Source organism: Bidens hawaiensis, unplaced genomic scaffold (assembly GCF_021521415.1).
Source record: "Bidens hawaiensis isolate Kalapana, Puna unplaced genomic scaffold, B.hawaiensis_p1.1 tig00016189_1, whole genome shotgun sequence".
NCBI classification, from domain to species: domain Eukaryota; kingdom Viridiplantae; phylum Streptophyta; class Magnoliopsida; order Asterales; family Asteraceae; genus Bidens; species Bidens hawaiensis.
In genome coordinates, this window is record NW_027492473.1 from 99,206 (window position 1) to 117,249 (window position 18,044).

Sequence of the window (18,044 nt, forward strand, 5' to 3'; positions counted from 1 at the left end):
GTGTCCAGCGAAGTTAACCATAGACGAACTTAGTTTTTAGCGAACTTATACTTCGCGAACTTATAGGGCGAAGTTATTAAGTAACAGCGATGAGTTGATTTTTATCAACCTTCACAAGCATCTTGCAATTTCAATACCGTTGTTATGGCTCGATATAACCGTTTTCGTTCATATCTAACCCGTATACACCATAGAGCTTGTACCTTTAATCTTAAAACGTTCAATACACGTCTCCGTACATAGCCCTAGGTTCATTAAGTTCGTTTCCAACGCCGAATTTGCTACTTTACATTTCGTTTAGACCCGATTTACTTTATGTTTAAGTTCCAAAGCTAACCGATCCTAAAAATATGAACTTTAAGGTAAAAGGCATACCTTTATGCGTTCGGTGAGGTCGCGGTTTGCTTGGTTATCTCGTATCTAGCTCGTATATTGAAGATCTAATAACGGTTGGTTTGATTTTGGACTCGAATTCCGCTTACTCTCTCGCGGCCGTATGAGGTGGTGTGTATGTGTGTGTTTTTGAGTGTGTAGAGAATAAGATGGAAAGAAATGAGGATTTAGGGTTTTTGGGTGGTTTAAGAGGATATTTATATCGTCTTAAGCCCATGGACCTAAGGCCCATTCCCTTTGATCCATCTTAATTAGTCCAAGTCCATGATCTTTATTAATACTAATTAATTATATAGGCCCAATAACAAAACGAGACTTTCTTTTATTAAATACGAAAATTTTAGGATGTTACACTGAGTCACCTCGTTGGCTCGTCATGCAAGGTCGACTTGGTGATGCCAAAATCATCCTTGATAAAACCTCTGACAGCTTGGAAGAATCCAAGCTTCGACTGACTGACATCAAGGAAGCTGCAGGCATCCCCAAGGACTATAATGACGACATCGTTCAAGCATCTAAAGGTAGCCACGGGTGATGGTCGGGTATTTTGTATATATATTAGTGTATTAATTATGTAGTTTTATAGAGTATATTGTTAGAACTTTGGTACTTCATATGTGCTTTTGTATTTCAGGTCATTGATCGTTAAAGATACTAAATGGGAGACCTGTACGAGCATGGAATGATATCTCGGGAAGACCGAAGCATGATTTGACGTCTTGGGAAGTGTAATAAGGATTCGGGAAGAGTATGGATGAGAAATCATAAGCCGATGCTAAAACTGAAGAAGATGGGTTGCCAAAATACGACCATGAAGTAAAACGAGCATATCTTAAGCTAGAAAATGAGTTACGGGACCTATAATATATAAATTTTGGGTTTCTCGACGAGAGGAATCCAAATATGAGGTTTTCTTAGGTCGCAGTACGCGACGGGTAGGGTCTATGGCCATCACGATACGCGATGGTCTTAAAAACGTGAAAAAACTGATTTTGACCTATATCTTCTATTTTCCTAACCCTAATCAAGATTAACGACCAGGAACAGCTATTAGGCGATTTTGGGTGAATTCCAGGGCTACCAATCATCTCTTGATCAATCCTAATGGCTTTCCTCATCATAATTGAAGATCTATCGATGACGATGCTCGGCTAGTCTTCTCTGAATCATACCGGGGATGTATAGTTTGTAATCTTTACAGTTTTTCTCATGTGATTAAGAACACTTGTGTATTATTATTGATGATTGATATATGATTATTGATGTTTGGTATTTCTGAGTGTTCGGTCGGTTTAGGTTTACGTTGGTCTGAACGATCTGTTACCAGTTGCTAGATAATTAGTCATATAACTGTTTGGTTAGATTAAATACGATAAAACATACGATTGCCCTTAACTGAGTCACACTGGCAAGGACTGTTTGATAACCAGTGCCGTGTGTAAAGTGATTGTTGATGTTTAAGGTTTTGTCTGATTGATCAGTTTTCAGTTAATCGTTAATAATTAATCTGTTAGGTTTCATGAGATAACTGTTGGTTGCTTACTTGAATTCCCGAGTGTGATTTGTTTGTTAACTGCTTAATATTTGTTTACTTGTTCGTTGCTTAGTTCTTTAAATTCAAACTATTGCTTGTGTGATCAACACTAAAAATCATTCACTTCATAATTAGAAATCTGTTACACGAATACATTGACCACATACTCATTGTGATATGATACCCTACTTGCTCTAACTATTTAGAATAATTAGGTTTTTGATTGACTCGAACGACGGTAATCAAAATGGCGCCGTTGCCGGGGAGTTAGTGCGCTTTTTGTTTTTCGTGTTATTTGATTTCCGTGTTTAATTTAATTTTTCAGTTTTTAGTTTAAATTTTATTTTACTTTATTTTATTTGTATTTTTTATTTTACGCGGGTTGTGTTAGTTGTGCAGATTACAGGTTTATGCGCACCCGCCATTCGGACCGACAGTCTCCGTTAGTTTACGAGCCCGAAATCGAGAGGTTAGCTCAGCAGAATCGAGTACAAAACAGAAATTCTGAGATGGAAAACCAAAACCAAAACCAGAACCAAAACGAAAACCAAAACCAAAACCCACTCCCACAAAATAACCAGTTTCACCCAGATAATGTAAGTCCCCCGGGGCGTCGCCGATCGATACGAGATCCGCACGAGGTCTAGGAGTGCGGAATCCTCCTAGACTCGTTTATTGGTGTAGAAGACGAAGAACACGATTACACACATACAAACACACGAACAAACACACGAACAGGATAAACACATATGCAGATCTTTTATATAATAACCAAACACGTTACATACCGAACATAAACAGAAACACGGCCGACCCGAGGTGAGCTCTACCTCGGGCCGTCCCACACGACTCTCCTTCTCGGTTTCTCTCTAGACAAATGAACTGTAACACAAAACTCTCTAACTTTCTGGATTCTCAAACCTAACCAAGACACATAAATATATATATAAACAACTTCACGGGCTTGGGCCTGTAGGCGAAGTTGTTCTAACTTCGCCTATGGCGAAGTTGTTATAACTTCGCCTATGGCGAAGTTGTACTAACTTCGTACTTCGTTTCCGCTGATCAGAATTGCATAGCGACGGTCATAAAATGCACCAACAGACTCCCCTTTGACCGTTGCTCTCAATTCTAACAAACACAAAAGATCATCTGTTACAAAACATGCACCAACAGACTCCCTCTTAACTGATGATCTTCTGTTTGCTCTTCAACCAGCCGTGTCTGAAACTGTCTTGTAGCTTCACAAATCTACCAATCACCCAGCGTCTTCCATATCAGATATCCCCTTCAGTGTAAGCTTCTCCGACTATATAGATTGAGGTCTTTGAAATGCATGCATCCCCGTGCCTAATTGATCATCTCAACCAATCACGTGAGTCCTTCTGACTTCACCAACACGTGAAGTTGGGCTCCCTCCACAACTTCACCAACACGTCGGCATACGATAAGGTTTAATCTTCAACTACTCAACATCAAGTGATCAATTTCATCACAAAACCACCTTGACAGAATCTAACACACATGACCATTAATTAATCCGAAGCATTCTCAATCACCATGGATAACGATCAAGAACATAAACACTTTAATTCCCGATTAAATCCAACTTGTTCCAGAATTTTCACTTTAATAAATAAGCATCACGTTTCAGGATCCAATTCTCGAACGCCTTGAAAATGACATAAATAATATGCTCTGACCGCAATCCAGTAATGACGAAAATCTTCAGTTCAATTTGACTTTCTTCAGTTGGTCAACCTCGAACAACAACTATTTCATTGCCCACAAACACCCAAATATGTGTCAATATCATGTTTCAATCAATATCCCATTCACAACCTCAACTCCATATCCAGAGTTGACACGTATTTGTTCACACGTAAGACCAAGAGATAACAAGTTTCACTCGTTGACGGAACAACATCTTCGGTCTCACAATAATCGTGTACACCGGGCCATACAGACGAAAACTCCAAACACTTTTTTTTTTTATCTTCGCCTAAAGTCAACTTCCTCCTCCTTAACTTCGCCTGTCCATAACTTCGCCTGCCCAAAACTTCGCCTGACAGATAACTTCGCCTGAGATAAGCGAACTTGTGAGGTAGGCGAAGTTGTGAATAACTTCTCTTAACCTTATATCTTCGCCTAAACCCTAAAATTTAAGCAACAACTTCGCCTGATCCCCATAACTTCGCCTGCGGCGGCTGTTCAGCCAGAAACGCATCAGAAACGTGCCAGAAACACCAAAACGCATATCTCGAACCATAGCATAAGAGCCTAAGGCTCTGATACCACTTGTAAGTCCCCCGGGGCGTCGCCGATCGATATGAGATCCGCACGAGGTCTAGGAGTGCGGAATCCTCCTAGACTCATTTATTGGTGTAGAAGATGAAGAACACGATTACACACATACAAACACACGAACAAACGCACGAACGGGATAAACACATCTGCAGATCTTTTATATAATAACCAAACACGTTACATACCGAACATAAACAGAAACACGGCCGACCCGAGGTGAGCTCTACCTCGGGCCGTCCCACACGACTCTCCCTCTCGGTTTCTCTCTAGACAAATGAACTGTAACACAAAACTCTCTAACTTTCTGGATTCTCAAACTTAACCAAGACACACATATATATATAAACAACTTCACGGGCTTGGGCCTGTAGGCGAAATTGTTACAACTTCGCCTATGGCGAAGTTGTTCTAACTTCGCCTATGGCAGAAGTTGTTACAACTTCGCCTATGGCGAAGTTGTACTAACTTCGTACTTCGTTTCCGCTGATCAGAATTGCATAGCGACGGTCACAAAATGCACCAACAGATAACATACTTCCACCACTCAATTTCAATAACCAAAACGAGCAAAATGACCAAAACGCCCAAAATAACTCAGCTCGTGCATCCAGAACCCGAAATTAAAACCGAAACTGAAACCTTAACCGAAACTTAAACCTCAACTTTGACCAAGCCGGACCATCCGCTCCACACAAAACCCCTAACCGCGGAGTTCGGCTTAACCTAGATGATGTTATTCTTAGTATTCCGACAGATGATGAAGAAGAGGGGGAAGATAATAATGGAAACGAGGGTTTTGAGGTTGAAAACGAGGTAAACCGGTGGGTTAGAAGGAATCAGGAAGTTGAGCCCGAGAATGAGGGTTTTGAGATGGAAAATGAGAGAAATCAGAATTGGGATGAAGAGGTGGAAGAGCCAGTGAATCAAAGACGGGTTGAAGCGGTTAACAGAAATGGTTTGGGTCAAAACAGAGTGAATCGGGTGGAAAGGCCCGAAAGAGTTCGTCGTATTCAGGTTAACCGGGGCGGCTTGGTGAACCCTCGGGGGGCTAAGAAGGAACTTTGTGGCCCCGGTTCAAGGTGTTAATAGTCGGTTCAGACCGGCTATCTCAGATGGAGCATCCCCGTTGGTCCCACAGGTACGAGTGCCGGGACAACAGACTTTTAAGTCCTGGCCATTTTACATTAACATCATACCACATTTTCACGGGATGGCTTCCGAGGACCCATATTCTCATTTGTCTGATTTTTCGGCTATTTGCGGGTTGATTGGTGATGGTACTTATGATCAAGATGAGGTTCGGTTGCAGTTATTCCAGTTTTCGTTAAAAGATAAAGCTAAGCACTAGTTTAACTCGCTACTGATGCACAGTATTGAGAACTGGGCCGAGATGCAGCAAGTGTTTCTAAACGAGTACTATTCGCAGTCAAAGACGAGTGAGGCCCGAATGGAAATTCGCCATTTTTCACAGTTATCAAGCGAATTATTTCACGAAGCATTCACCAGGTTTAAGGAGATGATCAGAAAATGTCCACACCACCAGATTGAATTGTGGGAATTGGTGAAGTGTTTTGTGGATGGGTTGACTTACGAGGACCGAAAACATCTGAAAGCCTCGTGTAACGGTCAGCTGCTGAATCAACCTGAAGAGGATGATTGGGATTTTTTGGAGTTTATGTGTGAAGATTCAAAGGCAGAAGCAGCAGCTGAAAGACGAAGACATGGTACTTCTTCCAGGTCAGTAAAGTCAGTCACGAGTGAGTCTGAAAGAATTAATAAGTTAGCACGTGAGCTGGCTGGGTACAGAAAGGGTAAGAAGATAGAAGTTGGGAAAGACGGAGTGAAATTCCCGGTTTGTGAAGATTGTGGTGAACTCGGGCATAAGGCAGAAAATTGCCGCGAGTTTTATGATGACGAGGAAGATGATACCAAGGAAGTCAATTATGCTTACGGGGATTCCAAAGGCCAAGGGTTCAATTCGAACACATATCACCCGGGCCTGAGGAACCACCCAAATTTTCGTTACGGGAACGCGTCTTCTCAGTTAAACTCGAACTTTCAGGGATCGAGCCACCAGGGTAACTACCACCAGAGCGGTTATCAGCAGGGTTCGAGTAATAGGAATCGGGGGTATAACAGAGACGGTAACCTGGGTGGAAATTCATCGGGTAATCAGGACCAGCAGAGGGGGTCCTCGGGAAATACAGATGAGTCGGTGCACTCAAAGTTGGATGCATTGATGAAGTTTATGACAGATCATAAGGCTAAAACGAAGAAACAGTTTGAGTTACATGATAAGTCAGCAGGCAGGGCCGGCTCTGAAAATTCACGTGCCTCGGCCGAGCCGAAAAAAATATGCCCCTTAAACCTTAACATACTAAATAATGTAAACACATTTTTATACGTCGATTAAAATTATAGCGATTAACATAAAAATTAGAAAATCATGAAATTATAATGAGTTTATGACACACTTAATAGATTAATAGCTAATTGAGGGTTTGTGAAGCTCTCATAACATTTTTATAGCAAATTGGTGAATTAACTCTTCGCAGTTTATGCTCTCTAATGTTCCGTTCTTGATAACTTTCATCGCCAACCCGCTAAGTCTTTCTTGAGGCATTTTGGGTCGAAAATAGGATTTCAATAACTATAATTTTGAAAAACTCATATTTCCATATGCTACCGTGACTGCTAGTATTCGAAGCCGACGTGGCTGCTGGTCTTCGAAGTCAATTTTGCTATTATCGCGCCTATTCGTTTCTTCTATGTATTTAACTTATATTGATTAATTAAAAGTACTTGGTATTTTTCAAATTTTAGTGGGCCTATAAGTCTTTGGTTAATCCAAAAAAATGAGGTCTAAAAGATGTTTGAGTAATATAAAAATAATGATTATAAACATTCGGGTATTCTACATATATAACATCAGAAAATTTTAAAAGTTTTGTGCCCCCAAAGAAAACGTGCCCCGGCCGGTCGCCCGCTTTGCACACCCCAAGAGCCGGCCATGTCAGCAGGGGAAATGTCAAATCAAATTGGTCAGCTCGCAGCAGATATGGCAAAGTTGCAAAAGAGTGCAGGTCAACTCCCGAGTGATACTACAGTCAACCCGAACCATTACTGCTCAAGCTCCAAGAAGGGAAACAATGTGCACATCAATGTTGTAAGTCTTTTACCTCATTTTGAAATTTCTAGTGTTGAAGTGAATTCACCACCACAATTTGTTGAGGGGGTGGTGGAATATTTTAGTGGTGAGAGTGATTGTGTCGGTCAAAATGAATCAATTTTCCAAAATGAATCACAACCAAAAACATATGAAATGTCTTTTTTGTGAAAATTGTACATGTGAAAAATGTTTAAATGGTAAATTGACCAACATGAGAGATGAGGAGGTGGAGTATAATACCACCTCAAGTAAACTCCAAGACCCAGGAGTGCCGCTTTTATCAATTCAAATTGGGAAATTTAAAACTGATCGGGCACTTTTAGATCTTGGAGCATATGTTAGTATCATGTCCGGTAGTTTATATGATCAATATGAATTTGGCCCATTAGAAAGGGTAAACACCACCGTGGTGTTAGCAGACCAAACTCATACACTTCCCCGGTGTAACATCCCAATTTTTCGTTCGGATAATAATAATAATAATAATAATAAATATGATAGGATAAGTAGGCTTTTAGATGGACTTAATTATGGACCAAAAGGGAAAGACGGGCCTTAGGTCCATGGGCTTAAGGGAGTATAAATACCCCTTAAACCCTAATCCTTTCCATTATTATCAATCTCTACACCATAGTCTACACCTTAGAAAACACACACAACACCGTCTTACAATCCGAACCAAGATCCAAAGGCGAGAACCCGAGCTTGTTGGTGCTAGATCGTCGTGACGAACCAAAGAAACATCAAAGACCAACTCGTGTTCGTAGTTCGACTCGTTTACGGTACGTTTATATCGAGAACTTGTTCGTTTATGTTTGGATTAGTCTAGAAATGATAGATCTGTGTTTGTATGGTAAAAACGAATCCAACAAAGCTAAACTTACTGAAAATGGTTAAGATTTGATGGGTTAATCGATTGATAAACGAACCCGTAACCCTTATGCCTAAATCGCACCCTTAAAACACGAAAGTTTGGCTGATTTGATGGTTAGGGTTTGTAGGCGCTGGTCAGACGATTCCATTGATACCAAAATCGTGAGATTTGGTTAAGGAACGAAGGTTTAATTGCAGATCTAAGATCTGTTGACTAATCTGTGTTCTTGACGATTTTGACTTTGAGCCTTGAGTCAAAGTCTGGATAAGAACTATGGGTGATTCGTTATGGGTGATTCTTTAGCTAGTTCGTTATGGGAGCTTAGCGAATCAGAGGGTGATTCGTTAGCTAGTTCGTTATGGGAGCTTAGCGAATCAGAGGGTGATTCGTTAGCTAGTTCGTTATGGGAGCTTAGCGAATCAGAGGGTGATTCGTTAGCTAGTTCGTTATGAGAGCTTAGCGAATCAGAGGATGATTCTTGTAGGTTCCCAGCCGGATCTACACGGAAATATCTCGTTCTACGTAGGTGCGGAATCCCTACGTAAGAAGATACGAGCGTAGAATCGATATACGTTAAACACAATCAAACACACGTTACAATAAACAAAGAACACGTTGTATTGCAACTGATAACACGTGATATATCAATCACCGATTACACGAACTAAAACAACTCATAACAAAACAAGCCGCAGCCAAGCTTTTATGGTTATCGACAACTTCGCCTAATATGTTAGGCGAAGTTGTTGATAACTTCGCCTGTTCCACAAGTTCGCTTATAAGAGGCGAACTTGTGAAACAGGTTAACAAAACATTAATACAAATCCAACTAACACAATTACAGACACTAGATACTGAACTACTGACATCATGTACCAACAGACCCCCCCTTGGCAGTAGCTTCATATCTCTATCTTCACTCACGTGTCTCGTAATCCCAAAAATCTTGTATCTTCCATCTTCAAGCATGAACGCCTTCTCGTACACAAACTAAAACTACTCTTTGATATTTCTTTGCTTCTTCTTTCCAGGCAGGAATATAAAATATCTTTTTCTCATTTAGCACCTACAGATCAGCTTGAGACAAATTCACTAAGTGCATTGGATCATACACTCTCATCAGCTCCTGTTCATCTTCATCCTCCATTACCGCCTCTGCTGTTTCAGTATCAACGTACCACCATTTCAGATCTTTGAGCACATCCTTGGGCATTTGTTTCATCGGCACTTCTTTTAGACACCGGATCGGTTTATACTTCATTATCATCCAAGGCTTGCCATCTGCTCTCATTCCTCTGTCTTTGTCTTCAACGAGCTTTCCTTTCTGTGGTTTCAACAGCTCGAACTTTTTCTCCTTTATGCTTTCCTTCCAGACTATCTTTCCAATGATCCTAGCCATGTTATCATCACTCCTGTTTATCAACCCCAACCTGGCTAAGTCCTTCACTTCACACTCAGGCAACATATTCAACGATCTCAACAATCTCTTGAAATACTGAACCCCATCATACCGTTTGATCACAAAGAGCCTCAACTGCTCATCATATAACCAGCAAATAATCCCCTTTTTCGATTCAGCATAGCCTTTGATGTTGTAAATTTTCTTGAACATAGTAGGGACCGCCGGTTTCTTAGTCTTTACGAACCACTAAGCGTAGCCTTCTTTCCATCTTGGCTGCTCCTCCCATTCTGTCTCATCACATTCCGTATTTTGACCCAGATCTGACTTTTCAACTGCCGAAATTTCATGCTCAATGTTCTCCTCCACAATCTCTCCTTCTTCAATTTCATTGTCAATCACGATCTCAGCTCCTATCTTCTCGATCTCTTCCAATGGTAACACATCCTCATCACCTATAACATCATCATCCAACACCTCCTCAGCCTCCACAACCACCACATCATCACCCCCTGAACCGCCAGCTGCACTCGTTGACTCCCCCTGAGATGTGGAAGTCCCAAGAGCTTGTTCAGTTCTTGGCAACTCCCCACCTGCATCTTTCGATGCATTGGGATCATCGTCTCTCGTTTCATCCCCAAACTGCAAAGCCACTTTGATCTGCTCAGACGAGAACTGCACTACCTGATTGTTAACCGTTGCACGCATAACTGGGGGCTCGACTCGACAATCATATTCCACTGTCTCCCAGAAATCTTCTATGTTTGGTAGGGAGATGGGCAGTGTTGTAGTAATAGCGTGAAAGATACGCGAGCGGATAAGAAACGTGATGATCTCGCTGAAATCATCAACACCGCTCGCATCCGGGTCCAGAGTAATGTACATATTATGCCCCGGGAAAAACTGTCGGTTGTTGTCTCCACCTTCATCACCACCTGCACCACCGGCTCCAGCTACAGCTGCCATATCTGTAACACAAACTTTCTAAGTTAGAGAAACGTCGAAGCAAATTACAAGTTCGCCTGTTACCATGAGCGAAGTTATGATTTATTCTGAATAGGCGAAGTTAGAGAAAGGGCGAAGTTGTGAATAACTTCGCCTTATCTATAACTTCGCCTGATAACAGTTAGTGATAAAAATATAAAGGGTCAGGCGAAGTTAATGATAACTTCGCCTCTTGTGAAGAGAAACAATTAAATCAACAGGCGAAGTTAAACATTAGGCGAAGTTAAGGATAACTTCGCCTAAACTGTAACTTCGCCTGAATATGAAGCGGCAACAGTTTATACGTTCAAACGAAGTGAATTTGGTCAATTTGGAGATTGTGGACTCTACCAAACATGTTTTGACGGAGATCAACACGATCAAGTTGAATACGACTACGTTAAAACAAGTTTGAAAAACGGGTGTCGGATGTTTGTAAGAACGGGTCACAAATTGGATCAAAACGACCTCTGATTAATGTTATTAACATAGATTATTCATTAGCCCGACACTACACACCTTTAATACGGGTTGAAACGGATTAGAATTGAGGTTAGATTTGAGTAGATAAGTTCGCCGAAGATGATGGGTGTATAAGTTCGCTTGATTTGTGAATATGAACAGGTGTTTGACCAAAATGCTCTTTATATATGTCTGACATTATACAGGCGAAGTTAGGGTTAACTTCGCTTACCCCATAACTTCGCCTGTTTAAACAACTTCGCCTCTTTCAGTAACTTCGCTCAATATGAAACTTTACAAAACAGACCCTTATAAATTGAACATTATGCCATTAACTTTTATGACTTCCTTTAAAGAGTAAAGAGTTACAATCAACTACCAAGTAACCAGGTATAAAACCATAAAACGACATAAGTAAAATAAAATCTTAGAAATAAAATACACGGGATCAAATTTCAGTCTTGACAGGGACTAACATGTTTTAGAAAAGATCCGAACAGGAATCATACTAATTAAGTGACTGTCACACAGATCCATGTTCAGCTGTATTATGACATAAAGAAACAGGTTGTAAGCAGGTAATTAACTTAGTATGGTTTTCATCGCTTCTGTGATACGGGTTAGGTTCAATTAAGCTCAAAACTTAAATAGGCAACACCTCAGAGATTATGATGTCTCCTATCTATTCTCAAAGCGTATTTGGCTTTCCCCAAGTCACCCCGAGTTGACCTCGACCCGTAGTGTCTGATTAAATAGTAAGTACTCTTCGATCTTTAGACTCTTCTTCCCGTTCTCTTTCTTGCCTCATGATTGATAAGTATTACATTATAAGCTTTAGAAGGCTTAAATAAATTTTTTTTTTTAAAATAAGATTTACACAGCTTCAAGTAAACTACTGCAAGTCCCGAATCTGGATCACTGCAGTTTCTTGACACACCATCTTCTCGGGAATCAGAACACTCACGGGCTCGTGTATGACTGGGTAATCGCTTTTCTGCCTATCATTCGGAAAGATATATATGGAGACATGCACAACTCTTAAGGAGTTTCCACGTAAGATCGAGGAGATTTAGTTAGTATCACTTCTACTTTTACGCACCATAAAAAGCTACCATGACATACAATGACTGTTCTAAAGTCTTTTAGGCCTAATAACTTCACTAGTTAAGCACACAGAATTAGTTTGTCCATCACTTTCCAAGGTTGGATCAATTTTCTTTTAAATGTTGTATAGACACTTCTTACGAAGTAGTAGACTTGAAAAATTATTTCATCTCCCATAAAAAAAAATTTTAAGTTCTATCACCCCGTTAAAGTCAAAGTCATCAGGTAAACGGCTATCCTGAGGATCCAATGGATCAGCTGGACCGACCACATACGAGTATGTGTCCTTCTAACTAAGTATGAACGACTAATTTTCAGCGAAAGAATAAAAACACATCATAAACTGCCCTGGTCACTTTCAGTCATCTGGTTAATGGCTATCCTCATACTCTACAGGTAGAAATGAGGACCAAACATATCCGAAGATATGTCCTTCAAACTGAAGCAACCGACATAATTCTAAGCGATAGTGACGTTTTTTTTTTAAATAAAAACGAAAACACGGTTACTCGGGATTGATCATCCCATTTAGCTCAACAAGGTTTTGAAAACGATTTTTGTCAAACGCTTTAGTAAACAAATCAGCGAAATTATCTAACGAATCAACCTTTTATAGCACAATTAATTTCTTCTCAGCACAATCCCGTATAAAATGATGACGAATGTCAATGTGTTTAGTTTTGCTATGCTTTACGGGATTGTTAGTTACTGAGATAGCAGCAGTGTTATCTATACAGATAGGAGTATGAGTGAAATTCAGACCGTAATCGCGCAATTGCTATTGTATCCAAAGAACCTGGGAGCAGCAGTTCGATGCTGCCATGTACTCTGCTTCACATGTAGAAATGGCGACTGAGGTCTGCTTCTTGCACTGCCATGACACTAATCTGTCTCCAAGAAACTGGCACCCCCCGGTTGTTGACTTCCGATTCTGATTGCATCCACCATAGTCAGAATCCGTGTAAGCGACCAGCTCCAAGTCTCCCCCTTTCGTGTACCACAACCCCAGCTTAGGCTTGCCCTTGAGATACCGCAATATCCTCTTCACACCCTTCATGTGAGATTCCTCTGGGTTTGCCTGAAAGCGAGCACAAAGACAAACTGCAAACATAATATCAGGTCTAGATGCAGTTAAATACATTAAAGAACCTATGATTGCCCGATATTGTGTGGGGTCCACGTCTGCATCACTGTCTGAGTCAGCACTCGGTTTGTGGTTGACACAAACTGGAGTATCAAATGGAGTGCTGTCCTCCATCTTGAAGCGTTTGAGAACGTCTTGGACATATTTAGTCTGATGAATGAACATCCCATCTTTCTTCTGATCAACCTGCAATCCTAAAAAGAAAGTTAGTTCACCCATAGCACTCATTTCAAACCTCTTTTTCATGACGGCTTCAAACTCCTGACACATGGCGACTTTTGATGCAGCAAAGATGATGTCGTCCACGTAGACTTGAACCAGAAGAAAGTCTCTTCCTTTTCTCTTAACGAACAGTGTGTTATCGATCTTTCCCCTTTCAAACCCATTCTCAAGCAAGTAATCGGATAGAGTTGCATACCAGGCACGAGGGGCCTGATGTAGCCCATATAGCGCTTTACTTAGCTTGTACACGTGATCAGGAAAGTCTGGGTCAGGAAAACCTGGAGGCTGCTCAACGTACACAACCTCATCAACATTATCGTTAAGAAACGCAATTTTCACGTCTAACTGGAACACCTTCATCTCCTTGTGTGCAGCAAATGCCAAAAACAAACGAATCGCTTCCAATCTCGCCACAGGAGCAAACACTTCATTGTAGTCGATACCTTCTTGCTGATTAAAACCTTTTACAACCAGCCTTGCCTTGTTCCTGATAATTATCCCTTTTTCATCTCTCTTACATTTGAAAACCCATTTGGTGCCAATCGCATGCACATTCTTTGGTTTTGCAACCAATTTCCTACCTCCATCTTCTCGAACTGGGCTAGCTCTTCTTGCATGGCTTCGACCCACGAGCTGTCCTTTAGAGCCATTTGATAGTTCTTTGGTTCAATCTGGCTAATGAAGCAGGTGTATAGGCACTCGTTAATGATACCTGTTTCTTTGATACTTGCGTAAACACAGGTGTCCTCATTCAAGCTTCGTCTTGTTTGTACACCATCAGACAGATCACCTATCACGTTCTCCAAAGGGTGATATTTATGAACTCCAGTAGTCGGAACTGAACTGACTTGCAGATTGTCTTCCAGGTTCGAAGAGAGTTCATCAATGGATGATTGTTGTTGAGAGTGAAAAGGATTGAAGAATTCGTCTTCAGTAGAGGCAGCATGGGTGTCAACAGCAGTTGACGAGGAAGGTAGACATTCATCGTACTGCGGTCGTTGCACAAAATTTTCTTCCTCATCATAAAGAATCTTCGTAGCTATTCTCTCATCAACTTCTGCACAATCCAAGTAAGGCAAATTAAAAGACTTAAAAAGCTTATCATAGTCGAAAGCCCCAGCGGGTCCCGTGCTTGGTTTTGGTGATTTGTAACTTGTGATGTCAGTGTTACACATCACCTCAACCTTGCTGGTCGATAAATTAAAGACTCGTCTGTTGGGTGTCCCAACAACATATCCGACTAGAATACCTTCGTCGGCTATCTCACCAAATTTTGAGTTCGTCTTTAATATCGAACACGAGGACACGAATGGTTCGAGACCATTCAATTTAGGCTTTCTACCATGCATAAGTTCATAACATGTTTTATTCAATCTTTTAACAGTTAAAACTCGATTAAGGATATAACAGGCTGTTGCAACAGCTTCAGCCCAGAACACCACAGGAAGTTTAGCATCAGCCAGCTTGGTTCTGGCTCCTTCAATTAGCGTTCTGTTCTTTCTCTCAGCCACCCCATTTTGTTGCGGAGTATACGGAGCGCTGTACTGGTGGTCTATCCCTTTCTGTAAGCAGAATATCTCCATCTGATAGTTTTTGAACTCTGTCACATTGTCACTCCTGATGTATTTAACCTTTCTCCCCATAATATTCTCAACCTTGGTTTAATTACCAACTGAACCGTTTCATCCTTTGTCTTCAGGAAATATACCCAAGAATATCGAGAGAAATCATCAGTTATCACCAAGCAGTACGATGTTCCACCTAGGCTTTTCAAATTCACGGGACCGAAGAGATCCATGTGAAGTAGGTCTAGGGTACTGACTATTGAATTGATCTTCTTGGTGTGATGAGGTTTCTTGTGTTGTTTTCCCTTTTTGCACGATAAGCATTGGTCTTCAAAGTTGAAATTTTTTAAGGGAACACCAAGCACCAGCCCATTCTTGACAATGTAGTTCATTTTTCGAAGATGTATATGCCCCATTCTTCGATGCCATAACTCGGACTCCGATTCAGTTGCTTTTGACAGAAGACATGATTCTTCTGTTGCCATCTCAGTCGACCTCATGTCCATAACATATGTATTCTTTTCCCTTGGAGCCTTCATTACTATCCATGCCTCTGGTATCTTGAAACCAGGATACAGTACGATCGCTTCATTTTTGGTAAAGTACACAGTGTAATCTTTGTCACAGATCTGAGACACACTCAGCAGATTATGCTTCAGCTCTTCAACGAAATTCACCTTTTCTAACTTCATTTTACCATTAGTCACCGTCCCAATTCCAGTAATTCTACCACCACTCTCTCCAGCAAAACTTACTCTACCTCCCTGAACAGGTTTCCATTCGTGTAACAAATTCTTGTTACCAGTCATGTGCCGAGAACAGCCGCTATCCACAACCCATAGATTGTTTGCAGCCCTGTTTAACTGTTCCTGCACGATTAAAGCAAAGGATTAAAATCTGGGGACCCAAGACCTACTGGTCTTGGGTCGATTAAATATGTTAAACTGCATCCCGTATTTTGGTCATCCAAAGTCAGTTTGATAATGACCTCTGTAAGTTCTGGAAGGATACCTTCTTGGAGATTGACTATGAGGCCATCTAAACCTTCGTGACTTAAATGAATTGTAACCAATGGTTTGGTTGTTAACAGGGAAAAACTGAGATTGACATCTTTGAAATCTTGGTTTAGTCCAATGTCTGAACATTGGTAAATTTGCATTCTGTCTATCATACCTCTGAATCTCTGATCTAGAGGGCAATCAGCAATCAGGTGTCCTATTTGATTACATCTGAAACAACTCCTGTGTTCAACTTTCGTCTCAACAGTTGTTTTAGATGTTGAGGTTGCATTACTGCCCGTTTGTCTAACATATGGTGGGACATACGGGTTTAGTGGAGAATTCTTTTCAGTTGGTTTATGGTCCTCTCCACGTTTTAGTAACACTACCTCTTCTTTTGTCTCACTAGACTCGGATGTCTTGTCCGAATTTGATGAGACAGAACTAGGAACAGAAATCTTAACATTCGAAGCAGGCTTACTCGTTTCGCTTTTACTAACTTCTGGATCTTTAATCGTAACCTTAACAGGAACTGTCTGACCAATTTCAACATCAACAGATTTCTGATTACTAGGATCATACGTATAGTTATGATTATAAGGTGGTGGAACTTCAGAATATCCAATTCCTCCCCTTTTAACTGGGGAACGTTGATCACTTACGAGGTGATCAAGTATAGCAGAGGAATTTCTAAATTGCTCAAGCTTTCTGTTTAGTTCCACCACTTTCACCTGGTAATCAGCTATCTGTTTATCCCTTTCAGCAATTAGTTTGGCTTTCTCTTCTAACACTTCATAGCTAAGATCAATTACTTGTATTTTTTCAGCTAGACTGGCTTTAAGACTTCTGATATCTTTTTCACTAGCTTTTATTTTTACCGAGTAACTGTTTTCTCTAGTTTTAGTGTAATGATGATCATCTTTTAATGTTTTAAATTGAGCATCCAAACTAACAAACTGATCAGTTATTGTTTTCAATTGTTCAGACAGATTTTCACATTTCGTACAAGGGAGTTTAGAACTTACCTCAGAAAGCTGATCGTTCACTTCTGCCATGTAAGCTTGATTTTCTCCAGTCACTTTCTCACTTCCTGCAGTTTCGATGTTCACCAAATTTGCCTGTTCGAAGTCTTCCTCAACTTGTAGATTCCAGTTATACCCACTATTGTGTCTAGATACCATAGCCTTATTTTCACTACCACCACCACTCTGTTGTGTAGACCTGTTTTGACTGCGTTCTACTCTGTTATTTGTGCATTCTTTAGCAAAGTGGCCATTCTGTTGACAGTTATAACACCGGACCTTTGACTTATCAAAACCTGGTCTTTCACCCACAAATTTTCTACCAGTCTTCTACATAAACCGTTTAACTCTTCTTACTATCATTGCCATCTGCCACTGCAGATCCATCTCTTCTAGATCATCAGCATCAATCTGATCATGGTCTTCATCCAAAGTTGCGGGATCGACTATTTTACCTTTGATGTAGTTTTCATAAGAAGCAATGAAAGATGCATAGAGAGCAAACTGCTGTTCAGCAGATTTAACACTCATGGGCATCTGAGAGTATTTGTTGTTCGGAACACTTGAGGAAAAACTACCCTTTGTTGCTTGAGGTTTAGAAGCATTTGTTCCACCAGCTACGAAACACACATCACCATCCATGTTAAGAGTTACATGACCTTCATGAGTTGAGTTAGCGCTCGAGTCTCCCTTTGAGTAGTAAGCAGATGATTCTTACTTTGAACTTGAGCTTGAATTAAGACGACGTAGGTGCGGAATCCCTACGTAAGACGACACGAGCGTAGAATCGATATACGTTAAACACAAGCAAACACATGTTACAATAAACAAAGAACACGTTGTATTGCAACTGATAACACGTGATAT

General features: G+C 40.7%; 1 pseudogene across 1 annotated transcript in view; it reads left to right on the forward strand.

Annotated features, from left to right (window-relative positions):
• LOC143550807 (polyol transporter 5-like) overlaps nucleotides 1–18,044 on the forward strand; it is a 33,310-nt pseudogene that overhangs the window by 9,147 nt on the left and 6,119 nt on the right. The window contains exons 4-5 of the transcript XR_013138387.1: nucleotides 738–924; nucleotides 10,712–10,715. The product of XR_013138387.1 is annotated as a polyol transporter 5-like (transcript). The remainder of the gene's footprint in view (nucleotides 1–737; nucleotides 925–10,711; nucleotides 10,716–18,044) is intronic.